We start from the raw sequence: 11,982 nt of genomic DNA on the forward strand, positions 1-11,982 counted from the left end.
TTAGATTAAAATATAATTTTTTTGTATATGCTTTATATGTGTTTGTTTAAACCATGTATCATCTACCCTATATCGTACCTCTAGACCTACATCGCATACTTCATATCGCACTCCTTCACAGACTATACTTGAAGTATGGTTAAAAAATATGATATAATGAACATGACATAGCCCTTGGGTGATATAGGAGTCTTGGGTTTATACAGCATGCGATACAGATTTTGACATATAATATTCAGTATATATCGTTTACCCAACATCACACAGCTAGACCTATATCGCATCCCGACACGAAACAACATTGATGTATAGTCAAAATATATGATAGGTGGCCATCGGGTTGATATAGGCATCTCTGGTTAAAACCCCGTGTGATATAGATTGTGACATGTAATATTCAGTATAATTATATTGAATCTAAAACTGTAAGAAGTGCGAAAATAACTTTATTTAATGGATAGGTGAAAACAAAATAGATAGATTGGGAATAAAACAGGAAAAGGTATACATCAAGTCCAAACAATTCTAAACCAAGTAAACAGTATTATAATTCAGGCATATTAATACTGCCCTGATCATCTATGTTGATTTACTTCACCCTTCTTTCTTTTCTGAAAAAAAGTGTTTGTTTTTATTATACATGTAGTATTATAGGTTACAGACCACCAATTCAACCAATGAGCATTTGGAACGTACGCAAAAATAGTCCTACGCAGAAATTACCCCTGTTCCTCATAGTGCTGTGAAAAAAGTTCTCATCTTATTTAAAAAATTTAAACAGTTTCTGAAAAGAAAAACATTTCTGTACATTTTATAGGTGCATTTTGCTTCTTGTGATGTGAGGCCTAATCTCCATAATGATTTTTAAATATACCCCTATCTTGTGAAAACACTGGGATTTCCCATGCTATTTATAGACCCTTCACTTCTGGTGACCAGTACTGCACTGCAAGTCTGCTAACCCCACATGCCATTCTGAGGATTGTGAGCTGACATATGTAGAATCATGCTGATATATAGTCCTCTGCAGGTTAAAGTTAAGGTAAAGTCCAGAGAAGCCATTGAATATTGTGAAATTAGCATAGAAGCCTATGGAAAGTGGAATTGGTGGTTTTTAGCCTTAAGTTGAAGCCATGGCAAAATGAAAAGTTTCTTGAAATAGCTTTAAACTACTTGAAGATCTTGTTAACTTTGCCATGAGAGGAATACACTACAAAAATCCTTCAAAATATGCATTTTTTTAAGTTATAGGTCCAAATTATGGAAAATTGGTCTTTTTGGCTTATTTTCATGTCCTATCTTGTAAAAAGTGTAGAAAATTTAGTAAAAATATCAAATATTAAACTTTGAGGGCTATATTTACCTAAATATGGTGGTAATAAGCACTTGAAATCAAGTTTTGTGTAGATTTGAGCAAAAATTAGGTTAGAAATGAGGAAAAACTCACTTTCATTACTGCGGTTAAGGCCATATCAGCATTCCCCTATGGCAACATGGAAAATCCATTACTGAGAACTTTTTTTGCTTTAGGTGCCCTTTACTGGTCATGTTTTAATGTGAAAACACTGTATTTACAAATGTAAAGCCAAATATATCACCTTTTGTGAAAATTTAAAGATTTAGGATTTTTGACATGTGATCAAGAAAAAGGGGGAGGCATGTCAGAAATAAATTTTTAAAAATAGACCAATTTCTCAGAAAATGATTACTTTTAAAACTATTTCTTCATTAATATTGTTAAAAAACAAGTTGTGATTGATATTTTTTATTTGAAAAGTCAGAAAAAGTTCTTTGCAAATATTTAATGCATTTAAGTATGGTAGAATATTGTCACTTTTTTGCTCGCACAACTTGGTTACCCTATATTTAAAAATCAAATATTTAAAAAAGTGCTTGTCACATTTCACTGAAACTTTGCAAATGCATTCAGTATGTGTGTAGGAAGAAACCTGTATAGTTATTTATTTTTTCTAAGACAAAAAGTGACCCTTTAGTTGAAGCCATGGCAAAATGAAAAGTTTCTTGAAATAGCTTTAAACTACTTGAAGATCTTGTTAACTTTGCCATGAGAGGAATACACTACAAAAATCCTTCAAAATATGCATTTTTTTAAGTTATAGGTCCAAATTATGGAAAATTGGTCTTTTTGGCTTATTTTCATGTCCTATCTTGTAAAAAGTGTAGAAAATTTAGTAAAAATATCAAATATTAAACTTTGAGGGCTATATTTACCTAAATATGGTGGTAATAAGCACTTGAAATCAAGTTTTGTGTAGATTTGAGCAAAAATTAGGTTAGAAATGAGGAAAAACTCACTTTCATTACTGCGGTTAAGGCCATATCAGCATTCCCCTATGGCAACATGGAAAATCCATTACTGAGAACTTTTTTTGCTTTAGGTGCCCTTTACTGGTCATGTTTTAATGTGAAAACACTGTATTTACAAATGTAAAGCCAAATATATCACCTTTTGTGAAAATTTAAAGATTTAGGATTTTTGACATGTGATCAAGAAAAAGGGGGAGGCATGTCAGAAATAAATTTTTAAAAATAGACCAATTTCTCAGAAAATGATTACTTTTAAAACTATTTCTTCATTAATATTGTTAAAAAACAAGTTGTGATTGATATTTTTTATTTGAAAAGTCAGAAAAAGTTCTTTGCAAATATTTAATGCATTTAAGTATGGTAGAATATTGTCACTTTTTTGCTCGCACAACTTGGTTACCCTATATTTAAAAATCAAATATTTAAAAAAGTGCTTGTCACATTTCACTGAAACTTTGCAAATGCATTCAGTATGTGTGTAGGAAGAAACCTGTATAGTTATTTATTTTTTCTAAGACAAAAAGTGACCCTTTAGTTGAAGCCATGGCAAAATGAAAAGTTTCTTGAAATAGCTTTAAACTACTTGAAGATCTTGTTAACTTTGCCATGAGAGGAATACACTACAAAAATCCTTCAAAATATGCATTTTTTTAAGTTATAGGTCCAAATTATGGAAAATTGGTCTTTTTGGCTTATTTTCATGTCCTATCTTGTAAAAAGTGTAGAAAATTTAGTAAAAATATCAAATATTAAACTTTGAGGGCTATATTTACCTAAATATGGTGGTAATAAGCACTTGAAATCAAGTTTTGTGTAGATTTGAGCAAAAATTAGGTTAGAAATGAGGAAAAACTCACTTTCATTACTGCAGTTAAGGCCATATCAGCATTCCCCTATGGCAACATGGAAAATCCATTACTGAGAACTTTTTTTGCTTTAGGTGCCCTTTACTGGTCATGTTTTAATGTGAAAACACTGTATTTACAAATGTAAAGCCAAATATATCACCTTTTGTGAAAATTTAAAGATTTAGGATTTTTGACATGTGATCAAGAAAAAGGGGGAGGCATGTCAGAAATAAATTTTTAAAAATAGACCAATTTCTCAGAAAATGATTACTTTTAAAACTATTTCTTCATTAATATTGTTAAAAAACAAGTTGTGATTGATATTTTTTATTTGAAAAGTCAGAAAAAGTTCTTTGCAAATATTTAATGCATTTAAGTATGGTAGAATATTGTCACTTTTTTGCTCGCACAACTTGGTTACCCTATATTTAAAAATCAAATATTTAAAAAAAGTGCTTGTCACATTTCACTGAAACTTTGCAAATGCATTCAGTATGTGTGTAGGAAGAAACCTGTATAGTTATTTATTTTTTCTAAGACAAAAAGTGACCCTTTAGGTTACAGACCACCAATTCAACCAATGAGCATTTGGAACGTACGCAAAAATAGTCCTACGCAGAAATTACCCCTGTTCCTCATAGTGCTGTGAAAAAAGTTCTCATCTTATTTAAAAAATTTAAACAGTTTCTGAAAGGAAAAACATTTCTGTACATTTTATAGGTGCATTTTGCTTCTTGTGATGTGAGGCCTAATCTCCATAATGATTTTTAAATATACCCCTATCTTGTGAAAACACTGGGATTTCCCATGCTATTTATAGACCCTTCACTTCTGGTGACCAGTACTGCACTGCAAGTCTGCTAACCCCACATGCCATTCTGAGGATTGTGAGCTGACATATGTAGAATCATGCTGATATATAGTCCTCTGCAGGTTAAAGTTAAGGTAAAGTCCAGAGAAGCCATTGAATATTGTGAAATTAGCATAGAAGCCTATGAAAAGTGGAATTGGTGGTTTTTAGCCTATATTAGAATAATAATAACAATAATAGCATTATAGAATATGTACAATTCCATTATTACAATATTCTTTATCAATCAAATTATGACCAACTAGATGTTTTATCAATAACAAGTTTCATAAATACAACAAAAAAGTGTGTACATGGACTTTTCAAAAGTTAATAATAAAATTCGGTCATATAATACAAATCATGATTTCGAAATGTTTTCAATTCACAGTGAATAGCCCAGCTAGAACAACAAAATCTGTATCAATAAATAAAACAATTTTCAAAACGTTTCACGTGATATTCTAACTACCTCTAAGTTTTAGAGAAGATTTTTTTCCAAATAAAGTTTTAAAAGTTCACAAAGGTTACAACCGCACACCATCCTTGAAGTATTTCTGTAAGATATTAGTTTCCTTTTGAATTTCTCCGAAGGTAGATAAATCTTCCACCATATCTTTTTCGACTTTCTTAATCTCTTTTCCTGAAGAATGGGAGAAGCAGTTATCAAACATTAAAATAAAAAAAATAATAACAACAACAAAACTATTTAGTGTTAGTTCCTTCTGTAAGAAACATGGTATAAAAAAACACTATTTCGAAAGTTTATTTTGAGTATTTGCACCATCAGAATCAAGAAAAAAGAGAAGATTTTCCATATCACTTTGGTAAATTGATTTATAATTTCATTTAAATCCACTGAAAATTAACATTTCAAGGGCAGATAACTCTATAAAAAAACTCATTCTATTGAAAAGTTTCTGAACAAATCAAATTATGCATAGATCAAATAGTGGTTATTTCAAATCCAGAAATCATCCCTGAGTGATATGATATTGTCAGATCGGTGTGTTTGCAACATGCATGTTTCTGATTTTTCCCCCATTTTGTCTGAATATTACCAAAAAATACACTTACTGAGTGAAAGTTATTAATGAAAGTAGTTTTATAACAGTCCCCAGCCTACAAAAAGATATTATTAATACCTATGTCAATTCTTCTATGAGAGAATGTATGATTTTTTTTTTGGCAACCGATATCAACAGCAGTCTCTGCAGACGGGATAAAATCACTCCAAAATATTCATAAAATATTTTCAAAATCAAACCGACAAATTCGAAAGCAACTGTCAGTTCTGCTTTGATGTTTTCGTTGGTGAGTTGTCTGTGTTCCATATTGATGCCGTAGCTGTTAAAAATTTCTTGCTACATCTAATCCAAGATTTCTTTAACGCATGAGTACCACCAATAAACATGACAACATTCCTTCATATCTTTGCCAGTTACCCTTAATCTTTGTTGTACTACAGATAATTGGGTTTTAAGGTTAACGAACATTTCATAAGTATCTGGAAAAGTACGATTTTGTTATAGTATTTAAAAAACTTTCAGAATGTAAAATCAAAAACAAAAATGTATGTCCAAGAAGTCACAAATAAAAATGTAATGGTATTTATAGATCTGGAATTGTTTTTTAAAAGTACAAAGGTCTGTTTTATCTTTTTCTTTTGGCTTTGAACGAAATCTGTTGAATAATTCAAATGAAAATTACCCAGCAAAATTTATGATCAGAGAAAAAAAACAAGGACGTGTTTTACAGTTTCAATACCATAAATACCTCTGGAGAAGTCGCGCACTCGGGAAACTTCATCTTTTGTTCAGTCACATTTCTTGATCATGGAGTACATTTCTGAAAAATTAGAAGAAAACGTAGAAAAACGTCATAAGGTACATATAATTTATCATTCATTATCACAAATGATCCCCATTTTAGCGGTTTTTTTTACAGTTAGATTTATTTTCTGAACAACCACTTAGCACCATCACAATCGTTTCCACTTCCTTGTGGGCTATTCCGGTGTACTCTATCTCTATTACTAGCAGAGACTATTACAAGTCATAACGTGTGAAAGCAGTTCAAGGGGAATATTTATTTGTTAGTTATAAAATGTACGTGTACAGGTGTATTGTAAACTTGTTTGCATCCATTTCGACACTTTAACAATTTAGTCTTTTTTAAGTAACATTGACTCACCATTTTCGTAAAAGATAGTAACAAAGAGTTGTGAAGATAAGGAGCGTTACTGCAGCTGATAATAACACAGTAATGTCATTCAGATAATGCGGACAAAAATAACTATGGATGTCTGAAATTATGAAAAGAATAATATAAACCTATATAATTACAGGGTGAGTGTAGAATTATCATTTGAAAAAAAAAAAAAAATATGTTGAAAAAGGATAAAATTATGCCCCTATTTCACAAATGATTCAATTATGTTTATTTCATAATGATATTATCATTCATTACTACCCAACTTACTACAATATGTATAGAAATGTCCATCCTTTATGAACCGAAAATTTCGACAACTGGTATTTACGAACCAGAAATTCCTACAACCGGTCATTGCGAAATTACAGCCATGCATTACGAATTTTAAAACGGGGTATCAATGCGGGACCATATTATGCACTAAATCAAAATGGCGTACATTCCTTACAATAACTGACAAATTTGATTAAAAGAGACCTAATTATTCAATTAATTAGATTAGGAGATTCAAAGTTGCTGAAAGATGGTACTGGGACTGAGTATATATTGAATTATTAGGTATGTTTAATCTATAAATGTACGATTTTTTTTTTTTTTTTTTTTGGGGGGGGGGTTGAAAAGACGAAAAACCTCTATGATTTATTTTCATAAATATTTGATTGACCGAGATATGAACTTATTTTAAAGTATGGTGAAATCATGTGTATTAATAATAGACCCTGACTATGTCCTAAAATAAAGTCCGTAAATAATTGGTATTAATAATGCCCTCGGATGGCTGTAATGGCCATAATACCTCGGGCATGTTACAGGGCCAATATGGGAAAGGTCATGCATTAATACTATATCAATATGCGTTAAAATGTCAGGAGGGCATTATTTATACGATCGTTGCTTATAAGGAAGGCACTACCATCATCAATTGACTGCCCGAGTATTGTGATATTACCTGAGACCACAATAATGCTCGAGTGCTAGATGCAGTCTTCCCCAACAAAAGTTCCAGTTTTCACTTTCAGAAAGTGATGCAAATCGTGTTTCTGCAACAGGAGCAGACACGCGGCTTGCCATATTTACATTGACAACTGCTTGATCACGAATGCGTGTGAATAAGGGGGTGTGACTCTTAACTCGCAAAGTCTCACTAACCACTTCTGATGTTTCCATTACTAAACAAGTAATTTTCAAAGTTTCACTGTGAATTTCCAGGACAAATGACACCTTAAAGTTGCATACCATTGCAAAAATAAGGCTTTCAAAATTATTATTCTAATAGTACGATGACCCTAGAAATTCTTCACAAAATTTACTTGAATAAAAAATACTGAAAATCAACATTTTTACATTTTATGCTGACAACATGGAGGCAAATTACTCGCACATGTAAACAATATTCGTACACTTTTGTAATAAAATACAAACATGATTTTAAAGTACGCATTCTCAGCTTTATTTTGACTACTTTTGACCAGAATACACACAAATAATGCATTTACAATGCATATTTCTAAGTTCAGTGTGTTTTTGATACTACATCGGGGGGGGGGGGGGGCATTTGACCCGGAAGTGGTTAGTGAGACCTAACCAGACATTATCATGATGGAATATTGCCCGAATGCATAACCACATCATGGTATTGACTGGTAAAACTTTTTACTGCAGATTAATTAATATCACGTGGAAAGGTTTTATCCAATTGAAATTACTGATTTTTCAGATATGAAATAATATATGGTAATGCCCGGGCCATTTTTACACGATAATGCCCTCGGCAGATTGATGTTAGATAAATTATCGATAACTTGACTGCCTTGGAAAGTGAATGATTCACGTATTGCCTTCAACATTAATAATGCCCTCACATGCGGCTCAAGGCATTTTCAACGTTTTTCAGGCAATGGTCCTGTGGGCATCTATTCAATTTATCATGATAATGCGCTCTATATAAGCAACTGTAATTGTATAATCATACTCAAAATTTCCCAGTGAACTATTTCTCGGTCAATATTTTTTATACTCATACCTTGATATCTTGGTAACTTTTCCACTGAAGACATCATTTTTATGACAAGTATCGCTCCGATACACCAGTGCCGCTGATAATAATGGAAAAGACACAAGACGCATTATAATGATTACTGAATCCATGATGGCGCGGATTCGTTGTTAGGTAGTACAATACAGATAGGTCATTTCTGAAAATTTGGTCCCATTTTTGTTGAAATAAAGCTGTTTTGAGGCAGTCCACACAGAAATTTCTAGTGTTTTGTCATAAAAAGGTGCATAGCTTCAAAATCCTTGGTGTGTGGAGGTTCAAGTCATTTATAAGTAATTTAGTGATTATTCTTATAAAATCCGGTTGCCATGGTAACATACTGAAAAAAATATTACTGAGTTTTAGTACAAATCAGGGGTGCCTTACCAAAACTAACAGCCAAGTACTGTTTTATAAAATATCAGGCACTTAGACACTACCACACTTTCAGGATGAAAGCATGCATGGAGTAGGTGGAAAAAAGGTAAAAATAATAAGACCCTTTTCTTCTCATTCTCTCACAATTTTAGTCCAAAAAGTTCGTGCGAAATAAGGTATTTTGAAAATCAGACATCTGATGCTGAGGAAAGAACTTAATACGGCAGGGGACTGAAACATTCCGGATACCATTTTTCATTTAAATTACACCCGTTTACCATAACATATATTACACCTGTCTATGTATAAATGCTTATCTACATTTAATCAATATATCTACCAAATTTCAAATTTCAATTTTAAGTTTTACAAAATCTGACCGGGGTATTTTGGGGTACGAAACAATGCGCCTTAATGTAACTGTATAGTGCAGCCTTAGGTTGCTGTAACGTAATGTCATAGAACGAGTTCCGGTGGGCATTCTAAACTTATTTGTGACGTTCTACCGTGTAATTCTACCTATCCACATTCTTTCTATGTAATAAACATATCAACGAACAAATGTGTGGTTTTAGGCTTATTGATGTAAGGAACAAGTCTTGAATAATCTCAAAGGAGAATTAAAATCATGAATATGTAAAATGTGAAGAAAAAAAACCAAAAAACAAAACCAAAAAAAAAAAAAAAAAAAAAAAAAAAAAAAAAAAAAAAGTTAAGTCAGAAGAACATAAGTCAAACAAAGGAGGCGAATCTTTAGAGAAAAAATAATTTAGAACTACCAAAATTTAAAATTTTAAGTCAATCATCAACGCTACTTAGACTACCTCTTCAGCTACTCAGTAACTGTTTATGATTTTCCTTCGGTACTATATGTCAAGGTTAACTTTATTCTATTACTCATCCGTATTAGTCAGTTTCACTTCAAAGAAACGTTAGGCCTTGGTAGACGGAGGGGTATTTTAGTATGCAACATTCTGCTGTTAAATACTCTCACATGCGATTGGCGGAACCAAATACATATTTCGTACTTATATTTTTGCGCCCCCCCCCCACCCCCAAACCGAAACGCCGAATAAAGCATAAAAATACCAGTGTCCGTGCATCACACTTGACTTCGTAAGCACAAATCCTCGGAAACCGCTCAATGCATTTTATTCAAACTTTATGGACTTAAGTCACCAAATGTAGTTGATCACAATACACCTCCATAATGACTTGACAAATTTTAAAGGATTAAGGTTTGTTGAATTTGTATATGCTAATATGCTACATTACAGGAACACTGTTGACCAAACTCGTCGAAAACCGTTCAAAGGAATATGTATCAATTTTGTATGATACTTAGTATTCATATGTAGTTGATCATATTGGTCTAAAGAATTTCTTTTCAAAAATAAAGAATACTTATCCGACATTCTACCATATTCTTTGAAAAAAATAAGAATCATCGCTGATCTTTTTAAAAAATTGTCCGTTAAGAAATATATTTGTGTATTATAGTCGTTCGATTTCTTCTTTTTAAGTCGCTAATTTCGTTGGCGAGTTCTTGCACTCGTAATTTATATTCGCATATGATTTGCATAATTATAAATTACTACTCCACATTATGCTGTAGATCTGTGTCGTGTTTACCGTCACAGCTCCTAGTTCTTTCTAGCTTCATACGAGATGTACCTCTGAAATAACATACATGTGTGTTTCAAGCTTGTATGGGAACAGGAAGTTTACATGAAATGATCGGTTAGCATTGAATATTACCCAGTTTCCGATTCAGGCAAAGGGACTCGTAACAGGACTACAGGTTACAGACCACCAATTCAACCAATGAACATTTGGAACGTACGCAAAAATAGTTCTACGCAGAAATTACCCCTGTTCCTCATGGTGCTGTGAAAAAAAGTGCTCATCTTATTTAAAAAATTTAAACAGTTTCTGAAAGGAAAAACATTTCGGTATATTTCATAGGTGCATTTTGCTTCTTGTGATGTGAAGCCTAATCTCCATAATGATTTCTAAATATACCCCTATCTTGCGAAAACACTGGGATTTCCCATGCTATTTATAGACCCTTCACTTCCGGTGACCAGTACTGCACTACAAGTCTGCTAACCCCACATGCCACTCTGAGGATTGTGAGCTGACATATGTAGAATCATGCTGATATATAGTCCTCTGCAGGTTAAAGTTAAGGTAAAGTCCAGAGAAGCCATTGAATATTGTGAAATTAGCAAAAAAGCCTATGGGAAGTGGTTCCCTAGTAAATATCATAAGCGACCTAATATCGCTAAAATGTACGTCTTTTAAAAAATACCATACACATATCTGTGTTTTTTTGTTTTTGCTTCCGGACGAAAATACCGAACAGTGTTCTACCCGATCATATGCTATTTATGAACCTCTGCCATAATTTTTCGATTCCATTTTATATACAACAGGCTTCGAGTTTTCCTCGTAGTTTATCTCTAAAAGGGTCTCAACACTTTTTGTACACTCAGAATGACCCTTAAATGATGAAGTAGAGTTTTAAAACAAATATGAGTGCACACATCTAAGCTTCCTGAGGATTACCTCTTACGCGGCCACAAATGGCACCACAGTTCTTTTTTACAAAGAAAATCGCATTTTCGGTGTTTGTTTTATTACATTGTGGAGCTATACAATGAGTAGAATCATCCTACAAGTTGAACGTGTGCTATTATATTCCGAGTTTTATAAATTTTCAACAACAAAAAATTAAAAATTCAATTGTTTAAACATTTAACTTAAAATCTTTTTCTTTAGAACATTGGAACTCTGGGAAATATTATCGGAATTTTATCTCTACAAACAAACAAAAATTCTTATTAGGCTTAATGAAGTTTCAATTCTACATCTTTTTATTCTTTATTCTTATCATTTAATTTGCTTATGTATTGGAATTCAGGTACACAACTGAGTCATAAGACATCAACTCATTTGAATATCAAAAGATGTCAAACACGCTTTTTAACTCGGTATTAACACCTATAGATATTCAAATTACTTGGAAGTGACCCAGCCATGTTGTGTAGCCAGATCACCAACAATTTTTGTTGGTATTTACATCATTTATTCAAGTAGCCAAAATCCAACATTTGAAATTAAAATTTCATTCAGCCTAATTAAGAATTTCTAAGGTTTGTTGAGATAAAATTCTGAAAATAAATTTCTCAGAGTTTTAATGCACTATTGAAAATCAAATATAGTTAAAAATGAATGATTTTGAAAATGACTTTACTTCAATATTAATTAGTGTAAGTGACCTTTTAAATAATTTGGTTGCTCTCCATATAAAAATTATGCAAAGTATG

General features: G+C 32.2%; 1 long non-coding RNA gene across 4 annotated transcripts; it reads right to left on the minus strand.

The window, feature by feature from the left end:
• Positions 1–713: 713 nt before the first annotated feature.
• On the minus strand, positions 714–9,359 carry LOC148628773 (uncharacterized). Of its 4 annotated transcripts, none has more exons than XR_015924435.1 (5): positions 8,264–9,359; positions 6,220–6,331; positions 5,803–5,874; positions 5,172–5,533; positions 714–4,669 (listed from the first exon to the last, which is right to left on the minus strand). It is a non-coding gene; the product is annotated as an uncharacterized LOC148628773 (long non-coding RNA). The 4 variants fall into 4 exon arrangements; XR_015924436.1 differs by lacking the exon at positions 8,264–9,359 and adding an exon at positions 6,508–6,564; XR_015924433.1 differs by having other exon boundaries at positions 5,803–6,331.
• Positions 9,360–11,982: the final 2,623 nt, after the last annotated feature.

The sequence above is a fragment of the Perna viridis genome, chromosome 1 (assembly GCF_037379345.1).
Source record: "Perna viridis isolate PV_CMFRI_1.1 ecotype Kerala chromosome 1, ASM3737934v1, whole genome shotgun sequence".
In the NCBI taxonomy this organism is placed as follows: domain Eukaryota; kingdom Metazoa; phylum Mollusca; class Bivalvia; order Mytilida; family Mytilidae; genus Perna; species Perna viridis.